Source organism: Saimiri boliviensis, chromosome 10 (assembly GCF_048565385.1).
Source record: "Saimiri boliviensis isolate mSaiBol1 chromosome 10, mSaiBol1.pri, whole genome shotgun sequence".
NCBI lineage: Eukaryota > Metazoa > Chordata > Mammalia > Primates > Cebidae > Saimiri > Saimiri boliviensis.
The window spans coordinates 71592636-71605274 of NC_133458.1; the positions used below are offsets into that span (position 1 = coordinate 71592636).

The following is a 12639-nucleotide window of genomic DNA, read 5'->3' on the forward strand; positions in this document are numbered from 1 at the left end:
TTGGGAAAATTGCAAATCTTATGACCTCCAGAATAATGGCTGGTAATCATTTAACTATGCCTACATCCTAGCAGATTTCAGGCCCCTCTCATTTTCCTGACCTGATAGCTTTTCATTAGTTTTATAAATGTAGTCTAATTTTGGGAAATGGCTCTTATCACTTAAACTGTAAACTAAGTTTCTTCCAAAGCAGTTTGGCCCAAGCCCAGGAATAACCAAGTATACTTTTGAGATTAAAGGCAAGATATTGGTTAGATCAGATCTCTTTCACTGTCATAACTTTTCATGTTACAATTTTTGCAAAGATGGTTTCACTAGTAGGTGGTGGCCTTTCTCTAAACTGTCTTCTCTGCATTCTTGGCTGAAAGAGAGAACGTGTATTACTCTTGAATCTACCAGGCGCTATTCCAAACTGCTGTGGTGAAATAAAGAGATCACTCTGTCAAGAATAGAAGTAAAACAAACCAACTATATAAAAACATGAGAGAACATATAATCCTCAAGGTGGTGGTAGGAATGACAGAAAAAATCTAACAAGGAAAATTCTAGAGGTGTCTTTATGTTTTAAAGCTATTGCCATTTTCCTAATATAGCAGTTGTAACCCCATTAGCCTTTAATGAAGGGATGCCCTCATTTGGCTTATTCTCCAAGCTATATCAAATGTTCTTATGCATTATGCTTAGATATCTGCTTTGAATTAATTTTTAAGGTTTGCCATGTAACAATGCTTGGTATGTTATTGAGAATTATGTCAGTTGAATTATTGAGCAAGTTGACAACCTCTGCCTCCTCAGTAACATTCAGTCACACTTTCCATAGAAATTGAGATATGAAATAGCATCTTGTAATATGTGTGTGTATCAAAATGTAGTAAAATGGATTTCAGAATCTATAAATATAGATTTATATTCTGACCCATGAAGAACTGTTATAAATTTATTTTAACAGAACCAATCAAAATTCTGTCACAAGAGAGAAAGAAAGCATTTTGCTCACCATTTGTAATAATCGTTTATTTGTCCCCAAACATTTTTTGAAAAGCTTCTATCAGCCAGTGTTTGTTCTCTGCCTTCAAGACTCTTGAGTAAGCAATCATAGGGCATTTTCCATTCTACACTAGCAACTGGATTTTCAAAAGACAATATTTCTTTTTCATTGAATTTCAGAAAAAACGTAGGCCAGTTGTTAAGGAGGTGTGCTTATACTTTGGTACTCAGTGACTTGAGAAATTCTACAATTTTATAGCTTTATGTTGGTACAGATTCTATGGAAGCTTGTTCACAAGTGTCAAGGCAGTAAAAGGTCATTTCTGTATATTTTTAATATCATTGTCATTTATATATATTAAAAGAGAAAACTCATTTCTGCACCTTCTGTCCTTATTATTCTGAACTTTCAATTTCCTTTGTAAAGTGAGCCCTTAATAGCAGAACCTCTTCCAGTGTTGCCAAGTTCTGTTATAATCATGATTATTTCGATTCTTCTCTCATCCTAGAAATTTTGCAAGATTTACTTGTGTTATGAAATTTAAAGCTAACCCTTTGGCTGTGCCTATTGATTGAGCCAGACTTGACATTTGCTTCTGTTCAGGAAAAATACTTTTGCTGCCAAACTAATATCTTTGCACAGTAAGAAGCAAATACCATGGAAATGAAATAAATACTTCCTAAAATGATTTTTTAAATGTGAGCATAGAAGAATGGAAGCTCATCCTTCTTGAGGTAGTCAGAAAAGTTCAGCCATCAAGTTGCTTCTCTCTCTCTCTCTCTGTCTCTCTCTCTCTGTCTCTCTCTCTGTCTCTCTCTCTCTCTGTCTCTCTCTCTCTCTCTGTCTCTCTCTCAGAATGTGTGTGTGTGTGTGTGTGTGTGTGTGTGTGTGTGTGTGAGATATGAAGGGAACTACAAGGCCAGGTTCCTGTCCTCAGTGTGGTGCACCATCCTCATCATTCCTCCATGTGGTATTCCATACCCAACTCAAATCAGTCCTTCAGATGTCACACCTTAATACCTCATTACATTAGAATTCAGTATTTGGAAAACAAATTAACTCTGTCAATTTAAAATGTCTGTCATATTAGATATGTTCTTGTGCCATTAGCTTTCTGCATTCTGTCTTTCTATAGATGCAACATTTTCTCTATGACTCCATTGGGTGGCTCCCAGGGACTAATTTTGAATATCATCTTCTCTGACCTTTGGGTCTACATTTCTTATGATCAGAAAAGCCCTTATCACAAACTCATTTACCAAGTATGCATTTTTTTACCCCAAAGCAGGGCTTTCTCTACATTTTTTTATGTCTTCCAGTTAACACTGGTCACTTTTCTTCCTATAAGGCAGGCGTCCCCAAACTTTTTACACAGGGTGTCAGTTCACTGTCCCTCAGACCGTTGGGGGGCCGCCACATACTGTGCTCCTCTCACTGACCACCAATGAAAGAGGTGCCCCTTCCTGAAGTGCGGCGGGGGGCCAGATAAATGGCCTCAGGGGGCCGCATGCAGCCCGCGGCCGTAGTTTGGGTACACCTGCTATAAGGTGTGAATGTTTGAAATAATCTCTAATTTGTTTTTTTTTTTCCTTCACCTTCCACTACTAAGATCTGCCCTAAATTGTTTTCCAGAGTCTTCAATCTGCAGCATTCTTTATATTTCAGTGCTATCACCACTTAGTGCTTTCTCATCACCCTGGACCAAGTCTCCACACTTGGTTAGACCATCAGTCACAAATCTTTTCTCTGGCTGCTCCCTTTGAATTGTTTATCCTGGATTCGGTTTTGTTCCTGAACCTACCTACCCATCCACCTTTGCTTGTAGATTCTTTCTCAATTCCATTTTTTCCACACTCAGCGTCTAAGGTCCAGTTACTTTCCACACCCAACATTGGCCCCTCATTTGTCAGAGACGGATTTAGAGTTCATTTTTTACATAGTTTCTATACAAACATGTTTTAAATGTTGTCTTGCAGCTGTCAATTTATTACCCAGTAACTTTAAATAACTCCTCGCTGTCTACAGCATAAAGTCCAAATTCTTTAACCCCGTACTTAAAACCCTCTACTAATCTGGCCTCAATATACATCTCTAAATGTATCTCCTCTTGCTCTCAAATCAAAACTTCTATTCTGAAAAACTTGTCTCCCAGACTTTAAAAATGTGAATTCGGTCTCCAGATCTTTGTATATGCTGGGCAATCTCCCTGGGATATTTTCCCCATTCTTTTCCACTTAACTGAGCCCTGCCTATCCTTGAAATTCACAACACAGCTTCTATTCTCTTTGAAATTCTATTTCATTATCCACTGTAATCCACCCATTATACTCTCCTGTCTTTACTTATTATGTGACTCATTCATGTTGGTTCTTATTATTTGCTACATTTTCTTCTTTTAGTTTTATTTTTAATTTATGAATAAAATTGTATTTATCATGTACAACATAATGTTTTGAAGTATATATGCATTGTGGAATAACTAAATATAGCTAATTAGCATATGCATTACCTCACATAGTTATCGTATTTATGGTGAGAACACTTAACATCCACCATATTACCATTTTTCAGCACACAATACAAATGGTCCCTGACTTATACTGGTGTTTGATTTTTTTTTTTAACTTTACAATGGGTATATTGGGATGTAACCCAATTTTAAGTCGAGAAACATCTGTATACTGTTATTACCTATAGTTACCATGTTGTACAATAGGTCTCTTGAACTTCTCCTATATAACTGAAATTTTGTATACTTTGACCAATGTCTCTCATCTTTCCCTCCTCAACTGCCCCAGCCCCTGGTAACCTTACCTTCTTACTCTCTACTTTATGACATCAACTTTTCAAGATTCCTCATGAATGAGCTCATACAGTATTTGTTCTGTACCTGGCTTATTTCACTTAACAAAATGCCTTCCAGGTTCATCTATATTGTTGCAAATGAAAAGATTTTCCTTTTTATGCCTGAATAGTATTCCATTGTATAAACCACATTTTCGTTATCTGTTCATCTTTTGATAAACACATAGGTTGAGCTCATATCTTGGCTATTGTGAATGATGCTGCAGTGAACATGGGAGTGCAAATACCTCTCTGACATACTCATTTTATTTTCTGTGGATGTTTATCTAGTAGTGGGATTGCTGGATCATATGGAAGTTCTGTTTTTAATTTTTTGAGTAACCTTTATATTGTTTTCCATAATGGCTATACTAATGTACATTACCACCAACTGTGTGCAAGGGTTCCCTTTTCTCCACAATCTTGCCAGTATTTGCTGTCTTTTGTCCTTCTGATAATAGCCATTCTAACAGGTATAGGGTGATAGCTCATGTGGTTTTAATTTGCATTTCCCTGATGATTAATGATGTTGAGCATTTTTCAGATACCTGTTGACCATCTGTATGTCTTCTTTAAAGAGACATAAAGATTCTTTGCCCATTTTCAAAATCTGTTTATTTGTTTTCTTGCTGTTAAACTGAGTTACTTATATATTTTGGATATTACACCTTAATCAGATGTAAGTTTGCAAATATTTTCTCCCATTGTGTACATTATCTCTTTACTCTGTTGATTGTTTCTTTTTCTGTGGGGAAAATTTTTAGTTTGAAGTAGCTCCATTTGTCTGTTTTTGCTTTTGCAGCATGTACGTTTTTCTCAAAAATCTTTGTCCAGAACAATGTCATGGAGCTTTCTTGTTAGGTTTTCTTATAGTACTTTTGTGTTTTACAATTGAGTCTTTAATCAATTTTGAAGGGATTTTTTTTGGGGGGGGTATGGTATAAGATAAAGGTCTAAATTTGTTCTTCTGCATGTGGATGTTCAGTTTTTCCAAAACCATTTGCTGAAAAGACTATTGTTTCTCTACATTCTGTACTTGTCACCTGCATAAAAAATTGGTTGGCTATAAATGCATAGATTTATTTCTGGGCTCTCCATTCTGTTCTATTGGTCTATATGTATATTTTTATGCCAGTATCATGCTGTTCTGATTACTTAAGGTTTGTAGTATATTTTGAAGTCAGATAGGGTGATGCCTCCAGCTTTGTTCTTTTTACTCAATATGGCTGTTTGTAGTCTTTTGTGGTTTCCTATGAGTTTTATGATTGTTTTTTCTAGTTCTGTAAAAAATTTCATTGATATTTTGATAAAGATTATATTTAGCTTGTAGATCACTTTGAGTAGTATGGACATTTTGACAATATTAATTCTTCCAATCCATAAACATGGAATAGCTATCAATTTATTTGTGTCTTCTTCAATTTCTCTCATCAGTGTTTTATAATTTTCAGTATAGAGATCTTTTACCTTCATTAGATTTATTCCTAAGTGTTGTATTATTTTAGTCTCTATTGTAAATTGTTTTCTTGATATTTTTTTCTTTACTCAGTCTATGGGTAGTATACAGAAATGCTGCTAATTTTTATATTTTGATTTTGTATTCTACAACTTTATGGCATTTGTTTGTTATTTCCTAAAGGATTTTTGATGAAGTCTCTAGGGTTTTCTATATAAAAGATTATGTTGTCTGCAAATAGGTGCAATTTAACTTCTTTTTTTTTCAGATTTGGAACATTTTCATTTATTTCTCTTGCCTAATTGTTTTGCTAGGACTTCCAGGACTATGTTGAATAGAAGTAGCAAAGGTGTACATCTTTGCCTTGTACCAGATCTTTGAGGAAAAGCTTCCAACTTTTCCCTATTGAGTATGATATTTGCTGTGAGTTTGTAATAAATGGCCTTCATTATGTGGAGGTGCATTCCTTTTAGACCTAATTTATTGAGGGATTTTTTTATCATGAAAGGGTGTTGAATTTTGTCAACTGCTTTTTTGCATCTATTGGAATGATCATAAAAGTTTTTGTCCTTTATCCTGTCAATGTAATGTATTACATTTATGGTAGTCCTCTCTTATATGTAGAAGATATGCTTCAAGACTGTCAGTGAATGTCTGAAACCCTGGATAGTACTGAGCCTGATTACCAATCAGACCGTGTTTCTGTTCATGATTCCCTGCTACATACACAAATGTATGGCTTTTTGTAATGTAATGGCTTTTTCACCTTAACTTAGCATGTAGCATGCACTGTAGCCACAGCTTTTGCAGTTTAAGGTCTTTCAGCAAAATAAGAATGAGTTTCCTTTTCCTTCTTCACAATTTTACAGATAGAAGATTCATTCTTACTGTAGATCTTAACAGCCTCACCATGTAATTTTTTCTTTCCTTATTGAGAACGTACCTTTTTACATAAATGAAACATTTTTACAGCTTCTCTTTGACATATCCAAATTGCCAGCATCACTACTCTTGTGCTTTGGGGCCATTATTAAGTAAAATAAGGGTTATTTGAATAAAAGAACTGTAATATCACAACTTTTTTTTTCTTGAGATGGGGTCTCGCTCTGCCATCCAGGCTGGAGTGCAGTGTTGTGAATGCACCTCACTGCAGCCTTGACCTCCTGTGATCCTCCTGCCTCAGCCTCCCGTGCAGCTGATATTACAGGCATACCCACCACACCTGATTAATTTTATGATTTTTTTGTACAGAAGAGGTCTCACTTAGTTGCCCAGGCTAGTCTCAAACTCCTGGGCTCAAGCAATCCTCCAGCCTTGAGGTCCCAAAGTATTGGGATTACAGATATGAGCTACCATGCCTGGCCAATACTGCAACATTTTATCTGATAACTGATATGAATACTACTGACTCATTTATGGGTAGCATATACAGCATGGATATGCTAGACAAAGGGATGATTGCTGTCCCAGGCGGGATGAAGTAGGACAGAGGAAGATTTTATCATGCTATTCAGAACGGGGTGCAATTTAAAACTTGTGAATTATTTCTGGAATTTTATGTTTAATATTTTTGGATATTAAACATATTTTTGGATATTCAGTGGGTAACTGAATCTGTGGAAAGCAAAACCTTGGATAAGGAGGGACTACTGTATTGATTTGCATATGTGAGACTACCTTTGCATCTCTGGGATGAACCCCACTTAATCATGGTGAATGGTCTTTATAGTGTGCTATTGAATTTGATTTGATAGTATTTTGTTAAGGATTTTTGTATCTCTGTTCATCAGAGATATTTGACTATAGTGTTCTTTTTTAATAACATTCTTATCTGGCTTTGGCATCAGGATAGTGCTGGCTTCATAAAATGACTATGGAAGTATCCCTCCTCTTCAGTTTTTTGTAACAGAGAAAAAAAAATGGTATTAGTTGTTCTTTAAATATTTGTTAGAATTCAGCAGTGAAGCTACAAGCCTGGGCTTATCTTTGATTGGAGACTTCTTTATTTACTATCTCTACTCATTATTGGCCTCTTCTGATTTTCTGTTTCTTCATAATTAATTTTTTGGTAGACAGTATTTGTTAAGGAATTTATCCATTTTTTTAGATTATACCATTTTTTGTCATATAATTGTTCATAGTAGTCCCTTATGATACTTTGTATTTATGTTGTACCACTTATATCTTCTTTTATATTTCTGATTTTATTTATTGAGTCTTCTCTTTTTTCCTTAGCTCAGCTAAAAGCTTATCAATTTTATCTTTTCAAAAAAAATTTCTTCATTTCATTGATCTTTTATATTGTTTTTCTAGTCTTTATTTTTTTTTCTCTAATTTTTTTTTTTTGACATGGAGTTTCACTTTGTTGCCGTGGATGGAGTGTGGTCGTGTGATCTTGGCTCACTGCAACCTCCACCTCCTAATACCTTCTTTTATATTTCTGATTTTATTTATTGAGTCTTCTCTTTTTTTTTCTTAGCCCAGCTAAAAGTTTGTCAATTTTGTTTATCTTTTCAAAAAATAATCTTTATTTCACTGATCTTTTGTATTGTTTTTCTAGTCTTCATTTCATTGATCTTTTATATTGTTTTTCTAGTCTTTATTTTTGTTCTCTAATTTTCTTTTCTTTTCTGAGACAGAGTTTCACTCTTTCACCCAGGCTGGAGTACAGTGGCACTATCTCGGCTCACTGCAACCTCTGCCTCCTAAGGTCAAGCAATTCCCCTGCCTGGGATTTCTGAGGAGCCATGGTACAGGTGCCTGCCACCATGCCCAGCTGATTTTTGTGTTATTACTAGAGACAGGGTTTCGCCATGTTTGCCAGGCTGGTGTTGAACTCCTAACCTTAGGTTATTTACTGGCTTCAGCCTCCCAAAGTACTCAGATTATAGGTGTGAGCCACCATGCTTGGCCTCTTCTCTAATTTTTATTTTCTTCTATTAACTTTGAGGTTTATTTGTTCTTGTTTTTCTAGTTTCTTAAGGTGAAACATTAGATTAATATCTTTCTTCTTTTCTGATATAGATATTTATTGCTCTAAACTTTCGTTTTGGAACTGCTTTCACTGTATTCCATAAGTTTTTCTATGTTGTCTTTCCTTTTCTCAAGAAATTTTTAAATTTCTCTTTTAATTTCTTTTTTGACCCATTGGCTGCTCAGGAGGGTATTGTTTAATTTCATTGTATTTGTGAATTTTCTGAAATGCCTCCTATTATTGACTTCTAGCTTTGTAACATTGTGATCAGAAAAGATACTTTTGATAAGAATTTAGTCTTTTTAGATGCTATAGTTTAAATGTTTGTCTCCTAAACTCATTTTGAAATTTAATTGCCGTTGTGACACTATTAAGGAGTAAGATCTTTAAGAGATCATTAGGTCATGAGAACTTTTCACTCATGAATAGGTTAATGCCATTATCATGGGAGTGGGTTATAATAATAAGAGTGGATTCCCTATAAAAGGACAGGTTCAACTCCCTTTTGTCTCCCTTGCCCTCATCTTGCCCTTCTACCAGGGAATGACATGGCAAGAAAGCTCTTGCCATATTTGGTTCCATGGTTCTCAATCTTAGACATCCCAGCCTCCAGAACAGTGAGCCAATAAATCGCTGTTCATTATGTATTAGCCAGTTTGTGGCATTCTGTTATACTAGCACAAAATAAACTAAGACATTAGATTTGTTAAGACTTTTTTTGTGGCCTAACACATGATCTGTTCTAGAACATGTTCCATGTGCAGTTGAGAAGAATGTATATTCAACAGCTCATGGATGGAATGTTCTGTTTATGTCTGCTAGGTCTATTTGGTCTATAGTGTAGTTTCAACCTTATGTGTCCTTATTGATTCTCTCTCTGAATGATCTGTCCAATGCTGAAAGTGGGATGTTGAAGTTTCCTACTATTATTATAGTGCAGTCTATCTCTCCTTTCAGATCTATTAATATTTGTTTTCTAAATATAGATATTCCCATGTTAGGTCCATATATAGTTATAATTGTTATGGATATCACAACTGTGGAATTGACTCCTTTACCCTTACACAATGACCTTCTTTGTCCCTTTTTACATTTTTGACTTAAAGTTTGTTTGAACATATCTAACGTATATAGGTACTCTTCCCTCTTTTGGTTTATATTTGCATGGGAATTTTTTTTTTCATCTCTTCACTTTCAGTCTATACATCTCCTTACAAGTGAAGTGAGTCTCTAGGAGGCGGCATATTTTTATCTATTCAGCCACTTATATCTTTTGATTAGAGAATTTAATCCATTTATATTCAAGATAATAATTGATAAGTAAAAATATTCTACTACCATTTTGTTAATTATTTTTTACTCACTTTGTAGACCCTTTGTTCTTTTCTCTCTGTCTTGCTGTGTTCCTCTGTGGTTAAGTGACTTTCTCTGGTGGTGTTTTGACTTCATGCTTTTTACTTTTTGTGTATGTACTATAGGTTTTGCTTTGTGGTTACCATGAGGCTTACAGCAAACATAAGTATAGATGGTTATATTAAGCTGATAGCAACTTAATTTTGATTGCAAGAAGAAAACTGTATACTTTTACTCCACTCTCCCTCCAATTATTGAGTTTATGTCACAATATGTATTTTCTTGTGTTGCATATTTCTTAACAAATTATTGTTGCTCTTGTTATTTTTAATGGCTTTGTCTTTTAACCTTCATGTTAAAAATGTTAGTGATTTACAAACCACCACTGCAGTATTAGTTTACTCTGAATTTGACAGTTCACCCACCTTTAAGAGTGAGTTTCATAATTTTAGATGTTTTTGTGTTATTCATGTTAAAATAAAAATTTTTACACAAATTAAATTTAACACAGTTTAACTGAGCAAAGAACAATTCACAAATCAGGCAGCCCCCACAAACCAGAATCGATTCAGAGCAACTTCATGTTGCAGCATGGTTGGAGAGGATTTATGAACAGAAAAACAAAAGTTTTTTTTTTACAGATAATGGAAGTGAGGTAAAGAAACAGATGAATTGGTTGCAGATCAGCATGCCATGATTGAGCACAGTATAAACAGTTGGCCACTTTTTTTGGCCAAAGCTTGGTGATAGGTACAAGAGTAGGTTACAGTCTGTTTACACATCCACATAGGTTACAGTTCACTATGTATGAAGAAACCATTAGGCAGAACTTAAAATATATAAGGAGGCAGCTTTAGGCTAAACTTAATTTTATTTTCATTAGCATCCTTTTCTGTCAGCTTGAAGAACTCCCTTCAGTTTTTCTTGTAAAATAGGTCTGATGGTGATGAGCTCCAGTTTTTGCTGGAGAAAATTTTTATCTATACTTCATTTCTGAAGGACAGTTTTGCTGGATAGAGTATTCTTGGTTGGCAGGTTTTTTTTTTCCCCTTTCATACTTTGAATATATCATCCCACTCTTTCCTGATCTGTAAGATTTCTGCTGAGAAATTTGCTGGTAGTCGTATTTGAAATCCTTTATATGTTGATTGCTTCCCTTTCTGTTTTCAGAATCCTTTCTTTGTCTTTTGTTTTTGACAGTTTGATTATACAATTACTTTGAGTAGATTTGTTTGAATTGAATCTGATTGGAGACCATCGATCATTCTGTACCTGAATATTTACATTTTTCTCCAAATTTGGAAAGTTTTCTGCTGTTAAAAGTCATGTGTTGCTTAATGATGGAGATATGTTCTGAGAAATGCATTGTTTGGTGACTTTGTCATTGAGAAAACATCATAGAATGTACTTAACACAAGCATTGATGGTATATAGCCTATGATGCTCCTAGGCAATAGGGCATAGCCTATTGCTCTTAGGCTACAAACCTGCATGGTGTGTTACTATACTGAATACTATAGGCAGTTGTAGCACAATGGTAAATATGTGTGTATCTTAACTGTATCTAAACATGGAAAAAGTACAGTAAAAATATGGCATAAAAGATAAAAAATGATACACCTGTATAGGGATCTTACCATGAATGGAGTTTACAGGACTGGAAGTTGCTCTGGGTGAATTACTGAGTGAGTGGTAAGTAGATGTGAAGGTCTAGGACATTACTGTACACCACAGACTTTATAGACACTACACTTAGGCTATATTAAATTTGTAATTTTCTTCTTTCTTCAAAAGTAAATTAACCTTAGTTTACAGTAACTTTTTTACTTTATAAACCTTGTAATCTTTTTAGCTTGTTGTCTCTTTTGTAATAACATTTTGATATATTCTACAACAGTACAAAAATATTTTTAATATTCTTATTCTATAAGCTTTTTCTATTTAACTTTTTTTTTTTTACTTTTTAAACTTCTTTGTTAAGAACTATGACACAAACATGCACATTAACCTAAGCATACACAGTGTGAGGGTCATTAATTTCACTCTCTTTCACCTCCACATTTTGTCTCACTGGACAGTCTTCAGGTACAATAATACACATGATATTCTATAATATTCTATGATAACAATGCCTTCTTCTGGAATACCTCCTGAAGGACCTGCCTGAGGCTCTTCGTTAGAGGTGTCATCCTTTTCAGAAATATGTCAATGGCAGTTTCTTTTTTTCATCATACATTCGCTTGTAAGCAGATAATGTACTACAGACATAGTCCTTTCTGTTAATGAAAACATTTTGGTGTTGAGGTTCATTTTCAAAACTTTTAATGTTGTTGAAATCTGAAAAATATTTTTGTAAACCTTTCACTGAGAATTTTCTTGTTTTTTTTTCTTTTTTCTTTTGCAGTTTCATTTTCTTATGTTTCTTCTTCAGCTCTGTGTTTCTGTTTCAGGTTTAACAACTCTTCATGAGTCAGTTCCTCAGGAACCACCTCTAAAGAATTCTCAATGCCATCCTAATTCCAACCCAGGTTAAAGTTGGTTTTTTCATCTCAACCATAACCTTGTTGACATTTGTATCTTCTTCATCCTTAGCAAATCCTTTGATGTCATGGAAAAGCCACTTGAGTCTTTTCCAGATGTCATTTATATACTTCTTGGTGATGTCACTCCAAGCCCAAGCAAGGTTCTTGATGCAATCATAGATGTTATAATCCTTCCAGAATTGCACCCGTATCTTCTCAGTGCCTTCTTTAGTTGCAGCAATAGCTTAAGTAAAAGTCTTCGTTAGGTAGTAGGCCTCAAAAGATGCTATAACTTTTTGATTCATTGGTTGGATCAAAGAGGTGGTGTTTTGAGGGAGAAACACCACTTTTATTTGGGATGAAGATCACCCATAGAAGGAGTATGTGCAGAAACATTATTAACAATAAGCAAAATCTTCACAGGTATGTAATTCTCTAAACAGTACTTTTTCATTTTGTTGGCATAGCAATTCAGGAGGGCACTTTGGAAGAAGAGCTGGGT

The 12639-nt window shown here is 34.7% G+C and overlaps 1 protein-coding gene across 5 annotated transcripts in view; it reads left to right on the forward strand.

The window, feature by feature from the left end:
* The window catches only part of DYNC1I1 (dynein cytoplasmic 1 intermediate chain 1), a 328200-nt gene that overhangs the window by 69930 nt on the left and 245631 nt on the right, over positions 1-12639 (forward strand). The gene's annotated exons all lie outside the window — the stretch shown is intronic.